This window comes from Triticum urartu, chromosome 7 (genome assembly GCF_003073215.2).
Source record: "Triticum urartu cultivar G1812 chromosome 7, Tu2.1, whole genome shotgun sequence".
Taxonomy (NCBI): Eukaryota; Viridiplantae; Streptophyta; class Magnoliopsida; order Poales; family Poaceae; genus Triticum; species Triticum urartu.
This window is the reverse complement of record NC_053028.1, coordinates 47,688,678-47,714,727: the sequence shown is the minus strand read 5'-3', so window position 1 is coordinate 47,714,727 and position 26,050 is coordinate 47,688,678. Positions and strand designations below refer to the sequence as shown.

At 40.6% G+C, this 26,050-nt stretch overlaps 1 long non-coding RNA gene across 20 annotated transcripts; it reads right to left on the bottom strand.

The window, feature by feature from the left end:
• On the bottom strand, positions 1-23,806 carry LOC125521666. 20 transcript variants are annotated; one of them, XR_007289376.1, is made up of 11 exons: positions 23,334-23,805; positions 23,177-23,246; positions 22,549-22,715; positions 21,943-22,057; positions 19,933-20,054; positions 6,780-18,938; positions 6,579-6,650; positions 5,482-6,490; positions 5,321-5,442; positions 4,717-5,092; positions 2,483-3,411 (listed from the first exon to the last, which is right to left on the bottom strand). It is a non-coding gene; the product is annotated as an uncharacterized LOC125521666 (long non-coding RNA). The 20 variants fall into 20 exon arrangements; XR_007289375.1 differs by adding an exon at positions 1-328 and having other exon boundaries at positions 2,915-3,411; positions 4,717-6,490; XR_007289386.1 differs by lacking the exon at positions 2,483-3,411 and adding an exon at positions 1-328 and having other exon boundaries at positions 4,717-4,831; positions 4,946-6,490.
• Positions 23,807-26,050: the final 2,244 nt, after the last annotated feature.

The following is a 26,050-nucleotide window of genomic DNA, read 5'->3' as shown; positions in this document are numbered from 1 at the left end:
TAGCATAGGGAAATAGATACAGGTATGATGTTCCTACGTAGTATTATATATTACATTGAAGGTTGGTTCATAGGGACAAAATCCTCATCACAGCTTGAGTCTGAGCCTGGATCATATGGGTATATACTTTCTTTTGCTATGGGTATATATCTTCCTTCTTCAGTGAGAGAGATGCCGCGCTTGAAATGGTCTGAAGTTCAACCATGACACTATGAATCTTTAGAAGAGCCTGTCTGAGATTACAGATAGCCATTGAAGCAGTAGGTAGCTCCAGCAAGAACATGCATTTTTTTTATATGCAACACGCGCTTCATCCACATTGGCGCACCTGGCGCAAAGGGCGGGAGGAAACCAAGCATTCGAACCAAGCAAATAAGAATATTAATAGACCAATCATAAATTTTTGAAGGATAAGGAAAATGATACTTAGATATGATGTTACATAGGAGGCTTCTCGTAATTTGATTGATTTATTTCTTCCTTTTCTACACGCGGAGGAAGAGGGCGCTAGTTTTGAAGAAAATAAAAACAGGTTTACTCCACCCCTTTTTACTTTTCAAAAAAGATTAACTAATCTAAAGAAAAACAAAAAAGGAATTCCATTGAATTGTATTTTTATTGATCAATTAGAATTGATAGAGTACGGCGTTTTGGGTCACGAGCGACATGGCGCTCGGTATCCCAATCGTTCGGTGGAGCATGGGGATCTGAGTCAAATTTATTTAGCCAGACAATACGGACTTGAATACATCGAGTTTCAACAGTGTTGTTGTATGCGGCTGGCCCAGGCTCATAACGTGAACAGATTGGCGAATATTTGCTTTGGTTTTGAAGTGGCCCAGGTGGATGGTTGGCAGTCAACTGTTGCGCACCTATTTCTTAGTATGGGCCCATGTAATACATGCAGAACAGTTAACAACGGCTCTAAATAAATTCTCAAGAAAAGAAAACTACGGCTCTGAAAAGAGATAATTAACTATTTTTGCGCATTAAGAGATAATTAAGTATGTTCCTGAAATTCACTAAGAAAGACACAGCCCCATAAAGAAAAAAAATTACTACACCGACAGGCAAATGTTTATTGATGATGGTTTACGGGGCGGTCTCTCTGGTAATCCTATCTCCTCCCCTGATTTTTCTTGATGTGTCCTTTGTGATTTTCAACCGGCCAACCCCATCATTTCACATCAGCCCATAATTCCAATCTATAAATATTTGCGTATAACTGTAGCATTATTGCTTAAAAGAATGATGATTAAGTACGATGGTGGAAACACTGAACTTTTTTCTAGTGGCTCAAAACACTAGGAAGGCTTCTTTTCTCTTTGTTAATTTTTTTCATTATTTTTCATCATTCCTTGTTTTCCCATTTTCTTTACATATGTTTTCTTTTGAAATTCATTTTCTTTTCTTTTCTTTTTCTGTGCAGTGATTGAACATTGTTTTTTTTTCTAAGTTTGCTTATACGGATCTTTGGTTGTCCTTCATTTCATGCATGGCCAGATAATTTGTTTGGGGCAATATGCCATGATGTGGTACTTAATCGTGAAATAAAAGCTCCATATTAATTTTGAAATTTCATAATGTGCCCATTTTGATTTATTGGGGTCAATTTGTGGTGTTATCATTTGAATCATGGAGGACATTGAAGTGAAGTGTACTTTTTGATTGCCAAACTGACCGATAAGAATGTCTTCATCTGGAGAATATATAACAGCCCTAGTTGCTTTAGTAAAAAAAAATCCTATCAATTACTAAAAATCATGGGCAGAACATTAGTAAATTGTGTCAGGAAGATCTATGCCCTTGATTACATTAATATTCATAACATTGAAGGTTTATGCAGTTGACATCATGCTAAGTATAAGATATTGCCTTTGGAGGCGGAGCTCGATTTTGAAAAAATTAAATTTCGTCTATTTTCATATTTTCTATGTTTTAAAAAATTCTGAAAAAAATACAGATATACATGGAGGCAGAACACACATGTGTGTAAATTTTCAGGTCAAAATACATTGAAATGAAGGCTATGCAAAAAAAGACAAATCTGGGGATTTTTAACACATGATACTATTCATCCTCGCAAGCATGAATTTATCTTTTTTGTACAGATCGCATTTCAACGTATTTCATCTTGAAATTTTACATACATACACATAACATCCTTGTTTACTTGCACAAATTTTTCAGACTTTTGAAACCAAAAAGTTTGAAATTTGATTTTTTTTAAAGGCCTCTATGAAGGCCAAGAGCCAAACGTCCGTTCTCACTAAGTATGCACTAATAAATTAGATAGACATAAATTAGTCAAGACTGAACAAACCCCTGTCCAGCATCTTTTCTAGCCCATCAGTTGGACACCTTAACCCGTGCCATTTATGTCTCTTACCGACCTGCTATGGTGGGAATACGGTCCATATACTTCGATGAGACGCGCACAGGGCAGAAATCACGAGCCAATGTGATGGCCGTGATTCCGAGCTACATGGTGCTCGGGCACCAAAGAGGATTTCCGTGTTACATAGCTTTATATATTACAATGCATGGTAGGTTTATTAATAGTGAACATATGTTCGTAGGAAATACGTAATAAGCTGCTGCATGTTATATTGAGAGACTACTGACATTTGCCTCGCAACATAGAACGTAGCTGATGGTTTAATCTATATACATGCGATTGCCGCAACTAACATACATAGCTGGGGATAGCTTAAGTTCAAAGTCCATCAACGGGATAGAAGCTCTGGAAAGACTGGCAGATGAACTATGGCGGTGATCTTCTCTAGACAAAGGTAATCACTTGATATTCAAAAAGAAGGCTGCTGTAGCTGGTAGTATCGGCATCTTCTGAAGGCACATAGGCTGTGGAAGTAGATCCTCTCCTACGTGGATATACCGATGTGTTTTGGATTACCTGCATAGAGTTTTCACTCAACTGGCCAAGATGAGCAATTGCATTGTGAATATCTATAGCCGCTTTGTCGAGCTCGCGACCACTTATGGAATTGGCTGAGCATACACTTCCTTTAGCTGGGCGGTGAATCTCAGAAGAAGTGCTTTTAACCTGATCTGCAAAGTCTTTGCTAAGTTCTCTAATCTTCAGAGCCTGTTCTTTGATTTCTTTCTCTTTGTCCTAACAAACCAATCAGATGCAGTTCTCTTTCCTTTGTTTGTTGCAGCTCGTTGTAACTATAGTCTTTCAATACCTTGGCACACATGGTCTCCATATATTTCATTACTCGAGCAGTTGCAACGTCCATTGCATCTTCTATAGAATTGTATGAATAGCCAGACAATGGCATTGCTTCATCGTCACGTCCCTGATGTTGTGTGCTCGGACGAAACTTGATTGCACTGCAATTCTTTCCCCAACTTTGCAGCAGAAGAACTGACATTGACATCCACAACTTACTACAAAACAAAGGCACATAACCTCTAAACCAATCTCCTAGTTCTGAAGCTTAAAATGAAGTACACCATGACAGAGTATATAAGAGAACATGCAGTGACTACAAATTTTCAAGTCCTGATACAAATTTGCATCTGTAAATAATATCTGCAATGTTTTTCATAAAAAATACTGTATAACGATAAAGGTGGCCATGTCAAAATAAAAAGAGACGTGATCTTTATCCCATATGATTTCAAAGTTTAGAACATTGCAGGCATGATAAAGGAATAACTAATATGCGTTTATATCCTAGAACAAAGTGAGTACACAATTATAACGATAACAAAACCTGCAATAGGCAAAATAACTATGCACTTGATTCGAGGAATAACTAAATAGAGAGGAAGAGCCAAGGGAAAGGCTATTGGCAACATATCAAACACTGCACTACAATGATCAACGTACAGAGAGAGCTAAAGTGGTTTCTCGTGGTTAATAGGCAAGTTTCAATGGCCATGAAATGGTATGGAATTCCTGCTAGGAAATAAATACAGAGCAGTCTCTTAAAAACATATATATTAGTACAACCTAGATTGACCACAGATTTCATTTTGATATATTTACTAAAACTAAAACATCTACCGTTTCTTGTAAATTACCTTCAATTGTAACAGAACATGCATGGGCATCAATTAGTGAGCAGTTAAAAGTTAATTGATTGAAAGAAAAATCCTGAAGCATTATAATGCTAGCTTCAATATTTAAAATTTATATCATTCTAAAACCTACTCACCAAGAAGATTACATACACTGTATCTATGATATACAATGCGCACCAGAACTTATAACAAAGTTCAGCTAGTGCAACCACCAATAAGTTATGCGATGATCCAGCTTGTGAGAAGAACAAATTTGACTCTGTATGTTATGAAGATCACTCCAGAAACTTATATGTTTAATGAAGTGAGAAAAATAAAACAGAACATGCATGGGCACCAATTAGTGAGCAGTTAAAAGTTAATTGATTGAAAGAAAAAACCTGAAGCATTATAATGCTAGCTCAATTATTTAAAATTTATATCATTCTAAAACCTACTCACCATGAAGATTACATACACTTTTTCTATGATGTACAATTCGCACCAGAACTTATAACAAAGCTCAGCTAGTGCAACCACCAATAAGTTATGCGATGATCCAGCTTGTGAGAAAAACAAATTTGACTGTGTATGTTATGAAGATCACTCCAGAAACGTATATGTGTAATGAAATGAAAAAAATAGCCAAAATTACACTGGCAGTAAGTGAAGGCTTTACTTTCATACCAAAGTAGTCTTGGGAGGCCAATGAACCAAAGAGAGGGAGCATAGACTGGAAGAAGCACATTCAGATTCAAGCTGTGAGCGATCAATAGCACTGGAAAGGTGATGAGGGAGTCTACTGAACATCATCTCGATCCACACCATGACATGCCAATAAAACCATTCATAAATTTTGAGTACCATCATGCAGATTTTCTGGAAAGTAAAATACAAGAGACCGAAAAAATCTCACCAATTACTCCACCTATAAAGTGAGATGACAAATTCAATCAGGATTAGTGTGCTCCAGCCTCCAGCCATGTCTTGGTTAAAGATTCAATAACACCAAAGATATATTCCACCTGTAGCAACTGAACCAATAACACTCGGACTAATTCCCCTGTTATAAACATGCAAACAGGCGAACGATACAAAAAGGTCAGGATTGCTATGTTTATCAAGAGTACTACTCCCTCCGTCCGAAAAAGTATGTTCCTAAAATAGATGTATCTAGACCAAGTTAGTGCTAGATACATCCATTTGAGAGACAAGCTTGGGACAAGCTTTTTCGGACGGAGGAAGTACTATTGATGTTGCGAAAAAGTTCAGTCATTTGGCCACTGTCAACCTCGGGCTCCGGTATCACATGGCTGAAGCAAGCTGGCAGCTCAAATATGATTAAACTGTCTCTTTGAACCATAAAATCATTCTCCTCAAATTTATATGCAGCACAAAAACAAATACACAAACCTTCATGATGACAAGATAAAATCAGAAAAATACACAAACCTTCATATGTACAAAAATACACAAACTTTCATAATAACAAGATACTACTAATGGATAGAATCACTATTCAATGGCCACTGCAGCAACCATATACAAAAAGAAAATGCAACGCCAGCGAAACCCGTGGAAAATTAGGACCAATGCTTCAGCAAGCAATTATTAAGCAAGCATGGCAATAAAACACATGTCCTTCAAGGATGACTATAATGTATTAACACAATACCAATTCAGTTTCGGTATAAAAAAATCAACGAACAAGCCTATGCCTACTTAATTCTGTCACAATATGTAACCAGAAGTAGTTCATTTAGTGGACAGAAAAATATACAACACTCACCCTTCTGATAAAAGAAACTGTCCTCTAGGAGGGACTCTGCTTTGGAAGTAACATTGATGTACTGAAGAGAAGTGTAATGATCTTTAGTAGAAAAGGCACATGATAAAAAAATTATGAGCTCGATTTCAGTGCATATAGAATACTTTAAAAAATTATGAGCACGATTTCAGTGTATATAGAATACTTTAAATAGTTGAGTTATATATACGATGAGAATCAATCAACGCAATCTCTCTAGGGGTGCTATAGCTGCTGCTCTACCTGTATTTCAGAACATAGAGCTTATATTTTTTTTGTCAATGCCTATCGATCCACAACTTTTGACAAGCTTAAGGATCATGGCCAAGGCAACGTTCAAATGCATGCGGGCAGAGACTGACAACTAACACTTGTATAAGCCCAAATGTCACCATCACATTATCTGTGACTTTTCATACTGCTAAAAGCCTAAAACTGTATGAACTATGAAGAGAATATATATTTAATTAACAGTGAAAGGCAGTAAAGACCGCAGTACTGCACTGAGCGCAGCCTCCCTTGGCCGAGCCCCAGCATCCTCTCTGTTTTGTTTTTCTTTGATATATTGTAGAACCTTCTACATATATGACAAATATCCAGTATGCACATAAAATAAGCAGTTCATCTGAATTGGTGAACATATATTTAAGAACCCTGTGAAATAATGAGCCATTAAGCAAACAACAAAATCAGTATCTACAAATATAGACAAGGCGGCCGACAATCCAAACAAAAGGTTTACCTGATCAAGCAGAATTTCATTGACAAATTCCAAAAACAAAAATTGTCAGCACTGTGTCGTTGCAACAAAATCCTGCGACATAGAAATAAAGTTGGAACCACTATAAGAACAAATTAGCTCATGAACACATCAGACACGATAGGGAAAATACTGCCAATATAAAGTACAGAGAAAAGAGAAGAGGCAAAGAGAGAGGAGCACCTCGGCAAGATTTTGGAGGAAGACGTCTTCGCGGTCCTTTAGTCGACGCCCTCATCCAGTGTTGTCCCAAGGCTCTCTTACTCTTGTTAAGTGTACTGGTCTCTTGTCGTCGAGGTCGGTGCACTTGACCTGGCGCTGCATGCTACTGCCTTCGCGTCCCAAGGCTCTCTTAATCTTGTTGTCCTCTCCCTCGAATGCAATGAACAATAGGTACATACACCATAGAGAAAATGTTAGCAACTGAATATATGACATATCCTTCATCAATTATTAAATAAAATATTGAAAATGAAGGTCATCTCATCAGCTCATAGCCTTCTCATCAATTTTTGCTTTTCACAAAGGCTTTTCAGTGTCACAATTAACCAAATAAAGAAGCAACCAGCAACAGGTAGTAGCAGTAGCAACACAAGCAACCAGCAGCAGCTAGCAGCACCAGAACCAGCACACACATCTAGCAGCACAAGTAGTAGCCGTAGCTCAAAAAGCAACTGCACAAACACACAGTACAGCACAAGCACAAAATCAAAGGGAGACAGAGAGGAAGCAGGAGCTCATCTGCCTGACAGAGATGAGAATGAGCCGAGGAGGAGGGGCGTGAATGACAGGTGTGTGGACGGGCTTCTCAGGTGGATGGACAGTGGCGCGAGAGCAAGACAGAGCCGGCTTTCTTGGCGGCCCGCCCTCCCACTGTCGAGGACGACGGCGACGGTGCTGTGGACAATCATGCCGGTGCTTGTAGCCTCGTCTGTCCCTCCCGCTCCAGATCAAGAACCTAGGAGGAGACAAGGAGTGGTGGCCGCCGCGAGGGGATGCGCCGGAAGCCATGGACTGAGAGGGATGTGAGCGACAGGGAAAGCGGGAGGAGGTGGAGATGAGCGGTGGGAGAGGCCGTGGCGGCGGCGAGGGAGAGGGCACGCAGGAGGAGGCAGCTTGTCATCACCTTGCATCGGTCGAGCCACCGCCGGGAGGCCCGGATCTCCTCTTCCTCCAGATCCGAGGCTGGCTTGCGCGGGGGAGGAGAGAGAAGGGGCTTGCGGTGCGGGAGAGAAGAGGAGGGAGAGGGAGGAGAGGAGGCGGACGAGGCGCGGGGTGGCTCGAGGCGGAGGAGCGGAGGCTCCATGGCGTTGTCTGGCTCGAGGCGGGGGAGCGGTGGACGCAGTGCCGGCAGAACGCTCACTTCGCCAGCACTATTCATAGCCTACGTGGACACAGCGGTTGTGCCTAGCACCCAGCTCATCCTTTATATGTTCGATGATCCAACCAAGCCCACTATCATCGTTATCTAAGTCAAAGCAAGTTTCCATTGGATTACTATAGATCCAAAAATTAGAAGTTATTTATCCGCCGCTGTGTCACAATCACATAAGTAAATCCAAATTGTTCCAAGGTTACTAAAAATCTATTTATTCACCAATATAAAATCACTTCATAAGTGATACCCTCCTACTACTGTATCTAAAGGAGCACAAACACATAATAAAAGCAAGGTCAACTTCTCCAACGAGGCTCGTACCACTGAAATTGTCATCTATTCTAATTAATCCAAATCATCCTCCCATGATGATCTTGTACTCGTAACATTCTTGGGTAGGGCTAGCAAAATCATCAAAGTCAACCAACTACAATCTGTTTGTATCATCTTCATGCTCATGTCCATATGGGGCACAAGCTTAGGTTAAAATATCACAAATCCAAGTGCTCAAGTTATCTCCAACCTATAATCCAACTAGTAATATCCAAGATGATCCAATAGTCCACCAATCCCACATTCATGCTAATCATATACTATACCTATATAAATCCAATATATCTCAGGTTGATCATGCTACACCCCAAAGTTCTCCCGTTTCAAGCTCATGCGAAAATATCAGAAATCCAAGTGTCCAATCTCAAGTTTAACTCCGACCTAGAATCCAAGCAGATATATATCATTAAACCTAACACAAACAACATTTCTATTACTCCAATATCTTTGTTTTCTTTCAACTATTTCAATCCAAGATGATGTAATAGTCCATCAATTTTCACAATTCATATTATACTCATATAAATCCAATATATCTCCAATCTCTAAAGGTGTGCATCTCTAACTATGATCCAACCTCTAAAGGTCTCAAGTTCCAATCGCTAAAGGTGTGCATCTAGTACAAATCATAACTATGATCCAACCAAGCTCACTATCATGGTTATCTAAGTCCAGTATAAACCAAGCTTCCACTAGATGACTATAGACCCAAAAAAAAGAATTTATTTATCTACGAGATGTTTTTCAAGATCACAATCACCTAACTAAATCCAAACTGTTCCATGGTTATTGAAGATCTATTTATCCACCAATATAATATCACTTCATAAGTACTACCCTCCTTCTACTACTGCATCTAAAGGAGCGCAAACAAATAATAAAGGCAAGATTAGCTACTCCAACAAGGCTCATACCACTGAAATTCTATTCTAATTAATCCAAATCATCCTCCAATGATCTTGTACTCGTAACATTCTTGGGGAGGGCTAGCAAAACCATCAAAGTCTACCAACTATGATCCGTTTGTATCATCTCCATTCTCATTTCCATATGGGGCACATACAAGGTACTAAGCTTAGGTCAAAATATCACAAATCTTGGGGAGGGCTAGCAAAACCATCAAAGCCTACCAACTACGATCCGTTTGTATCATCTCCATGCTCATATCCATATGGGGCACATACAAGGTACTAAGCTTAGGTCAAAATATCACAAGTCCAAGTGCTCAAGTTATCTCCAGCCTACAATCCAACTAGTAATATCCAAGACCATCCAATAGTCCACCAATACAGCATGCATGTCAATCATTACACATATAAATCTAATTACATCTCAGGTTGATCATGCTACACCCTAAAGTTCACAAGTTTCAATCTCTGAAGGTGTGAATCTAGTAGTAATATAACTATGATCCAACCATCTTCCCGCCTTACCCAATCGCCATCCCCTCGACGCTTGGCTCCAAGTATAGTTGGCTCCCAACATATAAATCTAATTACATCTCAGGTTGATCATGCTACACCCTAAAGTTCACAAGTTTCAATCTCTGAAGGTGTGAATCTAGTAGTAATATAACTATGATCCAACCATCTTCCCGCCTTACCCAATCGCCATCCCCTCGACGCTTGGCTCCAAGTATAGTTGGCTCCCAACATATAAATCTAATTACATCTCAGGTTGATCATGCTACACCCTAAAGTTCACAAGTTTCAATCTCTGAAGGTGTGAATCTAGTAGTAATATAACTATGATCCAACCATCTTCCCGCCTTACCCAATCGCCATCCCCTCGACGCTTGGCTCCAAGTACAGTTGGCTCCCAACAACATTTTCATCCATTCCGCCATACCTCATATGCAATCCGCTCCCTGCCAGTCCTACCGGCATCCTTTGCCTGGCTTCGGGTTACTATGTGCGATGCCTCAATCCCACATCTCGTGTTTCTCTGCTGGGCGCCGGCATAGCCACACAGGCAGTCGGCACCGCGATGGCTAACCCACAAGACACAGCCCGAGAGCACGACGTTACCTACCACCAAGACCAAGGACGCACGTCGGGAGAACGAGTGATGTCAGATCAAGTCATTGGCACGGAACTCGCAAACAAGGGAAGGGCACCAAGCCGAATTGGCGGGAATGAACAATGCACATGAGGTGTGGGAGAGGGTGAAAACCCTGTCAGCCGCACCGGCTTTGCGCCAAGCCGTGCGGCAATGTCGATCTTAAGGAGATCGAGTAAAGCTTCTCATGTGCTTTCTCATCAGTCTTCTCCAACTACCTCAGCCTCCACTGGATTACTATACATCCAAACATTAGAAGTTATTTACCCACCAGATTAGTTTTCAAGATCACAATCATCTAAGTAAATCCAAACTATTCCAACATTGTTAAAGATGTACTTATCCACCAATATAATATCACGTCATAACTACTAACCTCCTTCTCCTACTGCATCTAAAGGAGCACAAACACATAATAAAAACAAGATCAGCTGCTCCAACAAGGCTCATACCACTGAAATAATCATCTATTCTAATTCTAATTAATCCAAATCATCCTCCCATGATGATCTTGTACTCGTAACATTCTTGGGGAGGGCTAGCAAAATCATCAAAGTCTACCAACTACGATCAGATTCTATCATCTCCATGCTCATATCCATATGGGGCACATAAAAGCTACTAAGCTTAGGTCAGAATATCACAAATCTAGGTGCACAAGTTATCTCCAACCTAGAATCCAACTAGTAATATCCAAGATCATCCAATAGTCCACCAATACCAAATTCATGCTAATCATACTATAGCTATATAAATCCAATACATCTCCGGTTGATCATGCTACACCCTAAAGTTCTCCAGTTTCAAGCACATGCCAAAATATCACAAATCCTAGTGCCCAATCTCAAGTTTAACTCCGACCTAGAATCCAAGCAACTCCGACCTAGCATTCAAGAAGATACATCATTTGAACCTAACACAAGCAACATTTCTATTACTCCAATATCTTTGCTTTCTTCCATCAATTTTCACAATCATATTGATCATATTATAATCATATAAATCCAATATATCCAATTGATCATATTCATATTACACCCTAAAGTTCTCTAGTTTCAATCTCTAAAGGTGTGCATCTAGTACAAATCATAACTATGATCCAACCAAGCCCACTATCATGGTTTATCTAAGTCCAGTATAAAGCAATCTTCCACTGGATGGCTATATATTCAAAATCTAGAAGTTATTTATCCACCAGATTTTTTTTCAAGATCACAATCATCTTAAGTAAATCCAAACTGTTCCAAAGTTATCAAAGATATATTTATCCACTAATATAATATCATGTCATAACTAGTACCCTCCTCCTACTACGGCATCTAAAGGAGCACAAACACATAATAAAAGCAAGATCAACTGCTCCAACAAGGCTCATACACTGAAATTGTCATATATTCTAATTAATCCAAATCATTCTTCCATGATGATCTTGTACTGGTAACATTCTTGGGGAGGGCTAGCAAAATCATCAAGTTTACCAACTATGATCTATTTGTACCATCTCCATGCTCATATCCATATGGGGCACATACAAGCTACTAAGCAGGTCAAAATATGACAAATCCAAGTGCTCAAGTTATCTCTAACCTAGAATCCAACTAGTAATATCAAAGATGATCCAATAGCCCACCAATAGCCCATTCGTGCTAATCATACCATACCTATATAAATTCAATACATCTCAAGTTGATCATGCTACACCCTAAAATTCTAGCTTCAAGCTCATGTCAAAACATCATCCAAGTGCCCGATCTCAAGTTTAACTCCGACCTAGAATCCAAGCAAATATATCATTGAACCTTACACAAACATTTCTATTACACCAATATCTTTGTTTTCTACCTACTAATTCAACCCAAGATGATGTAATGGTCCATCAATTTTCACAATCCTGCTGATCATATTACACATATAAATCCAACATATGTCTGATTGATCATACTAGACCCTAAAGTTCTCCACGTTCAATCTCTAAAGGTGTGCATCTTGTACAAATCATAACTATGATCCAAACAAGCCCACTATCATGGTTATCATCCAGTATAAAGCAAGCTTTCACTACATCACTATAGATCAAAAAATTAGAATTTACTTATCCATCAATTTTTTTTCAACATCACAATCAACTAAGTAAATCCAAATTTTTCCAAGGTTATTAAAGATCTATTTATCCACCAATATAATATCACTTCATAAGTACTACTCTCCTCCCACTACTGCATCTAAAGGAGCACAAAATGGTCATCTATTCTAATTAATCCAAATCATCGTCCCATGGTAATCTTGTACTTGTAACATTCTTGGGGAGGGCTAGCGAAATCATCAAAGTCTACCAACTACGATCCACTTGTATCATCTCTATGCTCATATCCATATGGAGCACATACAAGCTACTAAGCTTAGGCCAAAATATCACAAATCCAACTGCTCCAGTTATATCCAACCTACAGTCCAAATAGTAATATCCAAGATCATCCAATAGTCCACCAACACCGCATTCATGCTAATCATACTATACCTATATAAATCCAATACATCTCAGGTTGATCATGCTACACCCCAAAGTTCTCCAGTTTCAAGCTGTCAAAATATCACAAATCCAAGTGCCCTATCGTAACTCCGACCTAGAATCCAAGCACATATTTCATTGAACATTTGAATCTAACACAAACAACATTTCTATTACTCCAATATCTTTGTTTTCTTCCTACTAATTCAATCCAAGATAATGTAATAGTCCATCAATTTTCACAATCATGCGGATCATATTACACATAAATAAAATATATCTCCAATTGATCATACTACACACTAAAGTTCTCCAGTTTCAATCTCAAACGCTGTGAATCTAGTAGTGATCATAACTATGATCCAACCATCTTCCCACCTTCCCCAATCGTCATCCCCGCAACGCTTGGCTCCAAGTACAATGAATAACGGCAATGACAGTTCGCTCCCACCAATGTTTTCATCCCTTCCACCATACCACAGGTGCCATCCGCTCCCTGCCAGTCCGACCGGCATCCTTTGCCTGGCTTCGGGTTATTATGTGCGATGCCTCAATCCCACATCTCGTGTTTCCCAGCTGGGCGCCGCCATAGCCACACAGGCAGTCGGCACCGCAATGGCTAACCCACGAGACACAGCCCGAGAGCACGACATTACCTACCGCCAAGACCAAGGACGCACGGCGGGAGAACGTGTGATGCCAGATCAAGTCATTGGCACGGAACTCGCAAACAAGGGAAGGACACCAAGCCGAATTGGCGAGAATGAACAATGCACATGAGGTGTGGGAGAGGGTGAAAACCCTGTCAACCGCACCGGCTTTGCGCCAAGCCGTGCGGCAATGTCGATCTTAAGGAGATCGAGTAAAGCTTCTCATGTGCTTTCTCATCGGTCCTCTCCAACTACCTCAGCCTCCACTGGATTACTATAGATCCAAATATTAGAAGTTATTTACCCACCAGATTAGTTTTCAAGATCACAATCATCTAAGTAAATCCAAACTATTCCAACATTGTTAAAGATCTACTTATCCACCAATATAATATCACGTCATAACTACTAGCCTCCTCCTACTGCATCTAAAGGAGCACAAACACATAATAAAAGCAAGATCAGCTGCTCCAACAAGGCTCATACCACTGAAATAATCATCTATTCTAATTAACCAAATCATCCTCCCATGATGATCTTGTACTCGTAACATTCTTGGGGAGGGCTAGCAAAATCATCAAAGTCTACCAACTACGATCCGATTCTATCATCTCCATGCTCATATCCATATGGGGCACATAAAAGCTACTAAGCTTAGGTCAAAATATCACAAATCTAGGTGCACAAGTTATCTCCAACCTAGAATCCAACTAGTAATATCCAAGATCATCCAATAGTCCACCAATACCAAATTCATGCTAATCATACTATAGCTATATAAATCCAATACATCTCCGGTTGATCATGCTACACCCTAAAGTTCTCCAGTTTCAAGCACATGCCAAAATATCACAAATCCTAGTGCCCAATCTCAAGTTTAACTCCGACCTAGAATCCAAGCAACTCCGACCTAGCATTCAAGAAGATACATCATTTGAACCTAACACAAGCAACATTTCTATTACTCCAATATCTTTGCTTTCTTCCATCAATTTTCACAATCATATTGATCATATTATAATCATATAAATCCAATATATCCAATTGATCATATTCATATTACACCCTAAAGTTCTCTAGTTTCAATCTCTAAAGGTGTGCATCTAGTACAAATCATAACTATGATCCAACCAAGCCCACTATCATGGTTATCTAAGTCCAGTATAAAGCGAGCTTCCAATGGATGACTATAGATCCAAAACTTAGAAGTTATTTATCCACCAGATTTTCTTCAAGATCACAATCGTGCAAGTAAATCCATACTTCATAAGTCCTACCCTAAAGTTCTCCAGTTTCAAGGTTATTAAAGATCTATTTATCCACCAATATAGTATCACTTCATAAGTCCTATCGTCCTACTACCACATCTAAAGGAGCACAAAAACATAATAAAAGCAACATCAGCTGCTCCAACAGAGCTCATACAACTGAAATTGTCATCTATTCTAATTAATCCAAATCATCCTCCCATGATGATCTTGTACTTGTAATATTCTTGGGGAGGGTTAGCAAAATCATCATGGTCTACCAACTACGATCGTATTATCTGCATGCTCATAGCCATATGGGGCACATACAAGCTACTAAGCTTAGGTCAAAATATCACAAATCCAACTGCTCAAGTTATCTCTAACCTAGAATCCAACTAGTAATATCCAAGATGATCCAATAGTCCACAAATACCACATTCATGCTAATCATACTATACCTATATAAATTCAATATATCTCAGATTCATCATGGTACACCCTAAAGTTCTCCAGTTTCAAGCTCATGTCAAAATATCACAAATCCAAGTGCCCAATATCAAGCTTAACTCCGTCCTAGAATCCAAGCAAATGTATCATTGAACCTAACACAAACAATATTTCTATTACTCCAATATTCTTGACTTTAACTCTTGTCCTAATTTAGGAACGGCACACGTGTGCTCTGCTTGGTGTTAGCCCTCGACATTGTGACTCACGCAGCCACTGAAGCTTGCCAGTCTATGCCTTCCCTCCGCTACCACATCCGCCATTCTCTTCGACTCTCTTACCTTGTCTACCGACTCTTTGTGGCGACATCATCTCCAATATTCTTGACTTTAACTCTTGTCCTAATTTAGGAACGGCACACGGGTGCTCTGCTTGGTGTTGGCCCTCGACGTTGTGACTCACACAGCCACTGAAGCTTGCCAGGCTATGCCTTCCCTCCACTAGCACATCCGCCACTCTCTTCGACTCTCTTACCTTGTCTACTGACTCTTTGTGGCGACATCATCTCAGTCACATGTGTGGCTCTAGTCTCTCATCCTTAGAACGATGTGGTATTCTAGGATCTGTCTCGCAATGTAACTTTAGATGGCCAAGTTTGTCTGCTAGGTAAACACGTTTAGTTACCGTATCCTCATAGCGAGATTGTGTCTCGGCGTACTTTCAATCTTGTTCACTCTAATATTTGGGACCTAGCTCTCTTCGCCTCGAAAGGAGGCCATCGCCACTATATTATCTTTACAATTATTTCTCTCGACACAAGTCAATATATTTTATGCCTTCTTGTAGTGAGGTCTATCTATCTATAAGAAGTTTGTCGCCTTGGTTCATACCCAGTTTTTCACTACTATCCATGTCTTTCGTGCAGATTCTGCTTGTGTGTATCTCTCTCATTTGTTGCGCAAATTCCTTGTTGAGCAAAGCACACTTGCTCAGTTCTCTTGTCCTGGTGCTCATGCTTAGAATAGGGTTGTTGAGCGCAAGCATCCTCACCTTCATGAGGCGGCTAGCGCGTTGATGACCATAGCCACCTATCTCATCAACATTCATCTTTCCTCAGCTCTACAGGGCGACATTCCTCTCGAGTGTCTTTGTGAGCATTCTCTCCTAACTACTCAACACTTCATTTGTTTGGTTGTGTTTGCTACGTTCTTCATGCACCAAACTATTTGATCAGTCTATTGAATGTGTCTTCTTAAATTGCAGTGATAAGCACAAGGGCTACCGGTGTTGGGATCTTGTTAGTCGTCAGATGGGTGTTCCTTGATATGTGACTTCTGATTGAGTCTCGTCCTTTCTATCCAAGACCATCCTCTCCTTGGGCCTCCCCCATTGACGATATTTCTTCCGTCAATTTTCCTGATACACTTATCACTCATTTATTGCCCTCGCCCACCTATCCCAGTTTATCCTCACATATTACTGTTATAGACCCCACACGTCGCCACATGCGGCTTCCCCACCTTGTTCATTACCTGAGGCTACCTCACCTCGCTCATCCATGAGGTTTCCCCGATGATTCCCCCTTATCATCTTCACTACACCTATGGTCCACGTGTTGTGGATCCTTCTAATGAGCCATCTCCCTGGACTACAATGGCCTTTCCTGTTGGCAACGCACCACGTAAAGCTCGGCCTACTTATGGCTTCCGAGCTCGCTCGCTTCTGCCTATTGGCCCTATGGTTATTGGTTATTCTAGCGTCGCTTTTCTCAAGACGACTTCTTAGTATGACGCATTTGTTCATCATGAATAGCAGCATGCGATTGTAGAAGAGATTATTTCTCTTGCACGCATAGGCATGTGGGATATCATTTCTCTTCCTGTTGCATGAGGTCTACATATACCCACCACCTGGGTATTCTCTTCCTGATGGCATGGTTTGTCGTCTTCATCGCTCTTTTATGGCCTTAAGCAAACCCCTCGTGCCCACTTTGAGCATTTTGTCTCAGTGGTGATTGCGGCAAGTTTTCGGCGAGTGCTCATGATCCTACACTTCTTTCCACTCTCCTTCTATATGTCGATCATCACTGCGATGACTCTAAGTACATTGCCTTTGTGAAGGCTCATCATAGTGGGTTTCTTATGTCTGATCTTGGTCCTCTTTGCTACTTCCTAGGGATTGAGGTGTCTTCTACCTCTAATCGCTTCTTTATCAAGCTCATCATCACCTGCGGCTTTCCCGCCTCATTCATTTCCTGAGACTACCTCACCTGGCTTGTCCCCAGTGATTCCCCCTCATCCTCTTCTCTACTACATTGGTCATTTGCGTGTTGTGAATTCTTTTAATGAGCCATCTCCCTCAGCCGTCTTGCTCTGCCCTCCACTATATGCTTTGCCTCATTGTCGTCGTCGCTAGGATGGTGGCAAACTCACTGGCGCCGATGCCTTTCACGCAACATCGCTAGATCCTTCATCCTCTCAAGTTGCATGAACAACCGATCGTTTTTATTCTTTAGAACAACTCAGATGAATTTAGTAGATCCTTTTAGGAGGCCCTCAATTACCATAGATCGAACCTATCCTATTTTTACAGTGCGATGGCTGACTATAGGACTAGCTGTACCTACTTTTTTTTCTTGGGAGGGGACACTGCCACCATGGCTGCTAGCATTCCCTCTCTCAGATCATGAAGTGTATGGGAGTGAGACTAAGAGAAATACGAGAAAGGAGACAATTACTAGCGTATTAGGGGAATGAGGCCCAAATAAAACTGTTAAGATGCCCACTACCAAAATGGTTGGTGTGTCTCCAAAGTGGGCCACACTTTTGATGCAAACAAGACCGCGTGGGATATAGTCATACTCTATCAAGCTCAAATAATGCATCATCTACTACCAGACATGATGGGCACATCGATCCATGTAGTGATTTTCATGACGGTTATCATCTGGATACTCAACAGAACAACAGTTGCCCGAGCTTGCCATCAAACATGCTCGCCGAAGATGTGGACTACAGGGACGGTCAGATTAAGCCTTTTAGCAAGCATGCGGTGGCAGTAGTGTGGATGCTCCACATAGTTGCAGCTTGCCGGGTTTGACCACATACCAAAATGCAGCTAGCCTTCAGCCTAAATCAGTTTACAATTGTACACCTCCTCTTACTACTTCATATGGAAAATTGCAGTATTGAGTTGATTTCTCTTGCCCAAGCAATTGCAGTTTGTATTGAAAGTACGCTTCTCTGGTCCCACACAAATAGTTTAGTTTCTTTTAGGACTAATAAAGAAAATAGCTTCAGAGTTTACCACGTTCATAATAATCATGCAGATATTTGGTGAGCACATATGTAGAAGTACGACTACTCGAAATTTGAGAGGTCCATGTGCAAAATCCAAGGTCATGCTACATCTACTTCAAATAAGTTTTACTTAATTAGTACACTGTAATTTTTTTAGAAAATAATTAGCACATTGCAATTATGTTTAAACACAGTAATATGATGGGATGCACTGAAGCCAGGAAAAACTAACAAATTGATGTTTGAAGATAGAAGACCCACTTGCCTTGATTTCATCTGGACCAGAGGAAGGTTAGCTTTAGTACCATGCATTTTCCACACAAACAATTGCCTACTCAAAGTGGTTCCCTCGATGTCCATTAGGTTGAACGCTGGATGGGATACACAATATGCTTCTGTGAGTTCGGTAAAAAACATCCTGCATAACAGCCAACACCAGTTATATTGCAAAAATACTGAATTTGTATTTCCTTTTAACAAAAATCTCAACCGTAAAAGAACTTTCATCAGGTTTGGAGGAATATTATCTGAAGTGCTATGTAAGTGACACCATATTGGTAATTAACTTAATATGGATCATGCGTTATTTCGAGATTCAAGCAATAGTACACTTTATTTCTGTATTCTCTTGCATAACTGTGATTATGAAACTAATATGATATTCTTCTGACATTTTTTGCATGTTTACGTACTGCTTTGTTTATATCACTTCTCGAATTTATATATAGTAACAACTTTATAGAAATATAATGTGGGTGCATAACCATAATTTTTTAGATCAATCAAGCCAGTAAAGTGTGTAAGTTTATCAGATATACTTATTCCAGAAACATTCATATCTGCTTGCCATCATAATATTTACCTCTATGTTCGCGCTACAATCTGATTTAACTTTTTGCAGGTTAAGTCAAACCTAGAGCCCTGCTACAAAATCAGATTTTTCTAAAATATTGCTACCATGGCAACTTTAGTTTAATTCAAAAATAAAGATATAACTACTGTTGATCATTGTGTTTCTTCTTCGCAACTTTACCCTTCTTAGTTTACTCAACGAAACTATATATGAACTTATTTTTCTCGGTTACTCGGGGATCATAAAAATGGCATGCACCCATATTGCATTGCAGTCTTAAGTTAAGTTTTTTTGAGTAAAAATCAGTAGGGAAGGCCACTACTGAGCCAATTTCAGATTTTAATGGATACTGTACAGATGGTATGGTGAAAGTTCCAGATAATTCAAGTTAGCCAATTTGATACTCACTCTTTGTGCTCTAATTAACTAGATGAGACAAAGTTAAGTCTATACGGCACATGACAGTACTAAGTTTCCTTAATATCTAAGACAAATATGTTGATCACTTTGTAGTTAATTGATAATTTTAGTTGATGTATAAAGAAAAATAAGTGCTCACACTATACTTGATTGTCGAGACATAATCTTGATGGTAGCTCATCTTCGAGTCTTAGTACTCAATCTTACACCAGTTTCCTTTGTTGTTGTTACCCTTGCAGATTTCGTATGGAGGTCAAAATCCTGCATGGAGCTACCATTTTTTCAGTTCACGAACCTGCACTTCTGGATTACATATATAACAAAGGAAATATGCAGCTGATCTAATTATCTATACTTCCATTTCTTATAACAAGGTGCGCTTATAAAAAGTTTGCCACAACCCTTTCCTAAGAAAAAAACGTGATATTCTTCTTTGCCCTCACAACGTTGAGCAATAATAACCACCATAAGAGTATGCTAATAAGGCATATTCCCTTACTGATAATCCAAGAGTTAATGTTCTGTTCTTAACTGACGAGAAAGAACAGAAAACCAAATTTAGGATGCCTCTGTTTTTGTCGGCTTCTATACAGAGACCAACGTTTACGAGTCGAAGAGTCGACGAGTCGTTCCAAGGTTGAGACTCATAGACTAGTCTAGACAAGTCTAGACTAGTGCGAGACTAGTCGACATCATACTGTAGCACTGAACTTACAGTACATAACTAATAATACCTAGTAGTAGTATGTAGTATTACACTATATAAGTATACAAGTACAGTATACAATTGAAACAAGCAAAGTGGAGTCACTGAGGCAGAGCAGCACCAGCAACTAGCAGCAAGCACAGCAGCACCAGCAGTCTATCTGCGAGCAGAGCAGCACCAACAGCAAGCAGAGCAGCACCAGCAGTCCAGCAGCGAAGCAGAGCAACAGCAGCGGCAAGCCAAGAAGAAAGAGGAGGAGAAAGGAGGGGCAAGGCAGAGCAACACCAGCAGTCCAGCAGCGAGGCAGAGCAGCACTGAGGCTCACCTGCCTGAAGAGGAGAAGAGCACGAGGGGCCGGCGGCGTGAGGAGGGGCGCGAGATGAAGGAGCAGGAGGGGCGCGAGACGAAGGCGACGGTGGAGCTTCAGATCCGCGACGTGGGGCCGGCGACGGTGGAGCTTCAGATCCGTGGCGGCGGGCGTCCAGCGGCCGGCGGCACGAGGAGGGCTCGACGGGCGCGTCCAGCAGCCGGCGGCGCGTCCAGGTGAGGAGGGGAAAGAAAGGATTAGGTCTCCCGCGGGATGAGGCATCGTATTTATACTCCCCCAGTTTTTTGAGTCGTTCGACTCGAACATGTCGACTAGTCTGGACTAGTCGTCGACTAGTCGATGACTGGCTCGACTCGTACAAGTAGTCTACACGAGAAACCGAGTCGACAGCCAGTTTGCGACTCATAGACTAGTCGAGCGACTAGTCTAGACTAGTCGTTCGACTCGTAATCGTTGACAGAGACTAGTGCATATGAACACGATTACAGGCCTTCTACTATGCAGTGACATATACTTGTGGTTCTCTTTCCCTCAAAGGTTATTTCTACTGTTACAAGACCATAGTGTGTATGAAACTATTTATCAAGCTTCAGTCATCCCATAGGCTTTGAGGTAAGTTTATAATGCTATTTGTTTGTTCTCAGGTATATAATCTTAGTTTTTGGAGAAACACCCATAATCCAAATCAGAACCGTTGTAAGCTAGCTAGATTGTGTTGTGCAAATGAAGGGAGCTATATCGAGAGGGATTATCTAGATGGGGATTATAGTTCACATAGAAATCTGAGATTATTTGCCACTAGAAATGAACACCGGCCCTCAAAACATCAGCACTGTGCATGTCTTTCCACAAAATTAGAACTCAATTTTTTTAGGATCATATAAAAGAACGGTGGAGCTTCTTAAGCAGGGAGCAACGCAATCAAACAGTAGTATATCTGGTAGGTAGGAAGATGAGTTGTTCCTTAGGTAGTGTATAAAAAATACTAACTGGCAGAAACCATGACTTTGTTAATAAGGCAACCATGTTAAGTAAATAAAAACCCTCTTTCATCTAGTAGGCAGGAAGATAGGTTGTACTATGTAATTTACAGAAATGGTCAAGCATTTCCATACCTGATGATTTCATGAAAGCGTAGCTTTCAGATTAAACACCTTATAACCGCAGTTCCAAATGAGAAAAACTGTGTCGCAATTCAGGTGCACTGATTTTTAATATTGAAGCTGAGACCTGTCATGAGGGCATAATCTATTCCATTAAACAAATAACATTTTCCTTGTTTTGCTCAGTACAATTTCATTATCACAGCTAAGACCTATCTTGAACAGAGTTAGGCATCATCTATTCCATTAATCAAAAGACCTTTTCCCTATTCTGCCCAATACAATTTCATGATCACAGCTGAGACCTATCTTGAACAGAGTTAAGGCATCAACTATTCCATTAATCAAATGACCTTTCCCTATTCTGCCCAATACAATTTCATGATCACAGCTGAGACCTATCTTGAACAGAGTTAAGGCATCATCTATTCCATTAATCAAATGACCTTTCCCTATTCTGCCCAATACAACTTCATGATCACAACTGCATATACTAGCAATTTTTGTCAACAACGAAAAATTTCTGGAGATTAGAGCAATTATGCAACAAGAAAAGCAATGGAAATATTAATGATTGAAAAATAAACAAAGCATGATCAAAAGAGACGTCACACTTACAGCGATTGCTTCTGCAGCTAACATCTTCTGTGACAATCATCATAGCACCGGAATGCACTTGATCATAGTGCGATCGATGTGAACTTGAGATCCTTGATAGTTGATACAAATGCTCAAAGATTGCCCCTTTAAACCCAAACCCAAGTACATATCCCCAATCCATGCGGCTGTAGATAACATGTGGAAATTATAAGGAAAACACTGGAAAGCGTAGCCATAGGCTGGCAGGGAATGACTGACTGAACATGTGACTTTTGCGGTCATTCCAAGCGCATTCAGGTGTGCATGCTACTGAGTTGCGCAGTTTACCCAGTAAATTAACCAACCACACACAATTGATCACCGAGCAACAGATCGGTAGAAGATCGGCTAGCTGCTGCATAAACGGTAAACCACACAACTGCTGCATTGCCATTTAATTACCAAATGGCGGAGCAGAGTAGATCTATAGCAGCAACAGTCTGGATTCTGAAATTCTATAGCCACTTCCACGGCTGCTCATCTTATTAACCGTTCCTACCATGTGAATTCGCTTGTCTTAACAACGCAATGCAATGTATGGGTCGTTCATGGCAGCATGTATGGTTGTTTCTGATTCCTGAGGGGGGATGTGTGGTTTGTTTAGTACCTTTCTTGCGGACGCAGTAGTTGTGGTCGAGGAGCAGGCATCAAGGTCGTTGCAGGCCTCCTCCCCACCGCTGCCACCATCCATGGACGCTCAGATCAGAAACAAATGACAATTTTACAATCAATGGATTCCCGACAGATGGTTGAAGGGCACGCACCGAGGGTCGCGCACGCGGAGGCGGCAGCGGAGACGTGGCCGCGGAAGCGCCGACAAAGAGGAGGATCTGCGGCCTCGGGGCACTCTGCCGGGGCGCCGTAAGGGAGGGGGGGCTCCGTGCCGTCGTGCGCCCAGCCGTCCACGGCGCCGCCGTCCTGGGCATGGTGCGAGGGGACGGGTGGCGCCGTCCTGCTCCATCCCCGCGAGCTGAGGCGAGCAAGAACTGGGCGAGGCGGCGGAGATGCTCCATCTCCGTGGCGTCTAGGGTTCGTGGGCTGAGGCGAGCAAGATGGTTGTACGCGTGCGTGAGTGCGGGGAGCGACGGCGGACGAAGAAACAGGAAACACTCATCAATCGGCCGACGGCGGAAGCGACGGGATGCGAGACGGTGATGGGAGGAGAAGGCGGCGGCGGATTGTGTTGGAGACGGAGACGGACGACGACTGCTTGGTGTGGGAGACGGACGATTGCGTGGGCTACTGGGCTGGGTTTTCCTTTCCTGTGTTGAAGAACAACTTTGGTAAGTGGAGGCCACGCACCAACGGTCAGAAAAAATAAATACTGCAGCGCCTTACTGTAGCTTCTGCCTTCTCAAAAAAATACGGTAGCTTGTGATTCCAAAATTTCTGAACGAAGTTTGAAAAAAGAAGGAACCTTCTTTTTTATAAAACTTTTGAACCATTTTTGGAATTTCGAACATTTTTTGGAAAACCTGAACAACAAACAAACATTTTTTGAATTTTAAAACATTTGTTAAAAAGTGTGAAGAATTTTAGAAATTCCAAACAAATTTTGACAAACATGCGGAATTTCTAAAACCGTGAAAAAAAATTGAAATGCTGATATTTTTAAATAATAGAATATTTATTGAAATATTTGAACATGTTTCGAATTTGCGTACACCTTTGAAAAACATGAACAAATATTTGAAATTATGAACATTGTGTTTTAAAACACGGACAAAATTTTCGAATTTAGAATTGTTTTCAATACGCAAACAACTTTTGTATTTATGAAACAACAAAAAGGAAGAAAAAGAAACATAAAACACAAAAACGTAAAAATGAAAACTCAAAAAAGGAAACCGAAAACGAGTAAATAGAACAAAAAAGGAATCAAAAAAACCAGTCAGGAACTGGGAACCATCTAGAACGTTCCTAAAACCGGAACAAAACGCCTCTGCGTACCGCTATAAATTATGGACTTGCCCATTGCGCTCGCTGTCATGAACCTCCTATGCGATGCCCCGACTATTTGACGCAAAATGCATCAAATAGTGAATTCCTAGGAGGCGGACGACGTAAAAAAACATTATACAGACAAACAGATTGGAGAAACAAACTTCCTTTCATATCTCTACTACAATTTATATCTATATCATTGTTATATAATTTCCTCTCCCTTTTATTAGCAAGTGACCGTGGTTACATCATTCAACGAAGAAGAAACTTCGATGGGGCATCATCTATCCACACGCAAGAAGGAACTCTAATGGGCATCCTTACTAGCTCATGAGCTACGCCATTATACAAAATATATGAGGAAACTTGCAAGCAAGATTGTAGTAGTCATCGAAATCACCGTTGCTATCCCCACTGATCAACCTTCATTCTTCGTAGTTTCCACGACTTTTAAGTTGTCCGAGTTGATCAACAATGCCCATAGCATTCATCCACCGGTAAGCATAGGAAGCATCAACTTCATCAAAAAGGGACATTTCAAACTAATCATTCATCCACCGGTAAGTACGAAGGAAAATTAAATAATGTATGAGTTAAAGAGTTACTCTCGTTAGAAGGTGGGCACGGGTGATCAATCCGCTCTTCCTCCTTATGTCCTTCACTCTCCTCCTCGTCTTTTTCATCTAATGAGCTCACGGTTTCAGCAATTTCTTCTTCTATATATTCCTGCAAAATATTAGTCTCGTCCAGGGCAGTAGACATTCTCTCAATAAAATAATTAATATGAGCATTGTATCCATAGTTTTCATAGTAATATTTAAGTATGGCAAGATTTTCAAATTTGTAAAGTGCATCATCATATTTTTCAAGCAAAGAAACAATTTCATAAGCACCCTTAAAAGCAACAAGTTCTTCTATTTGTTTCACGTCATAGTAATCATATACAATATTAGCGTAAGAATCCAAGGTTTTATTATCATTAAACTCATGTCGAAAGGGAAGATGGTTAATCCTCATTCTAGAGCAACAAGTAAAATCATACATAGAGCACAAATTCCAAGCATACCAATGTAACATTTTTATTTGATTCCAAGCATACCAATTGGCCATTCTAAAGCAACAAGTAAAATCATACATAAAAGCACAAATTCACGGCGAAAGCGGCGAGATATGAGAGAGGTAAAAACGATGGAGTGGGGCGGGGGGGGGGAGGGATCGTGGATTGGGTTTTCAGTGCCCCACTCGTGTTCGTGTTGGAGACGGACACGGAGATGGACAACTGCTTCGTGTGGAAGACGGACGATTACGGGGGCTACCGGGTTGGATTTTTTTGTCTTCTCCTTCGTGTTCAAGAACAACTTTGGTAAGTGGAGGCCGGGAGCTTTCTGTACGCCCTCCTGGGCTGGCCCATGTGGGGAGCAAGGTTCCCTCCTATTTTTTTTCTTTGAGATTTCGGAAAAAATTCTGACTTTCAAAAATCTTCACGGATTCAAAAAAAAAACCGAATTCAAAAAGAGTTCTAGAATTCAAAAAACAT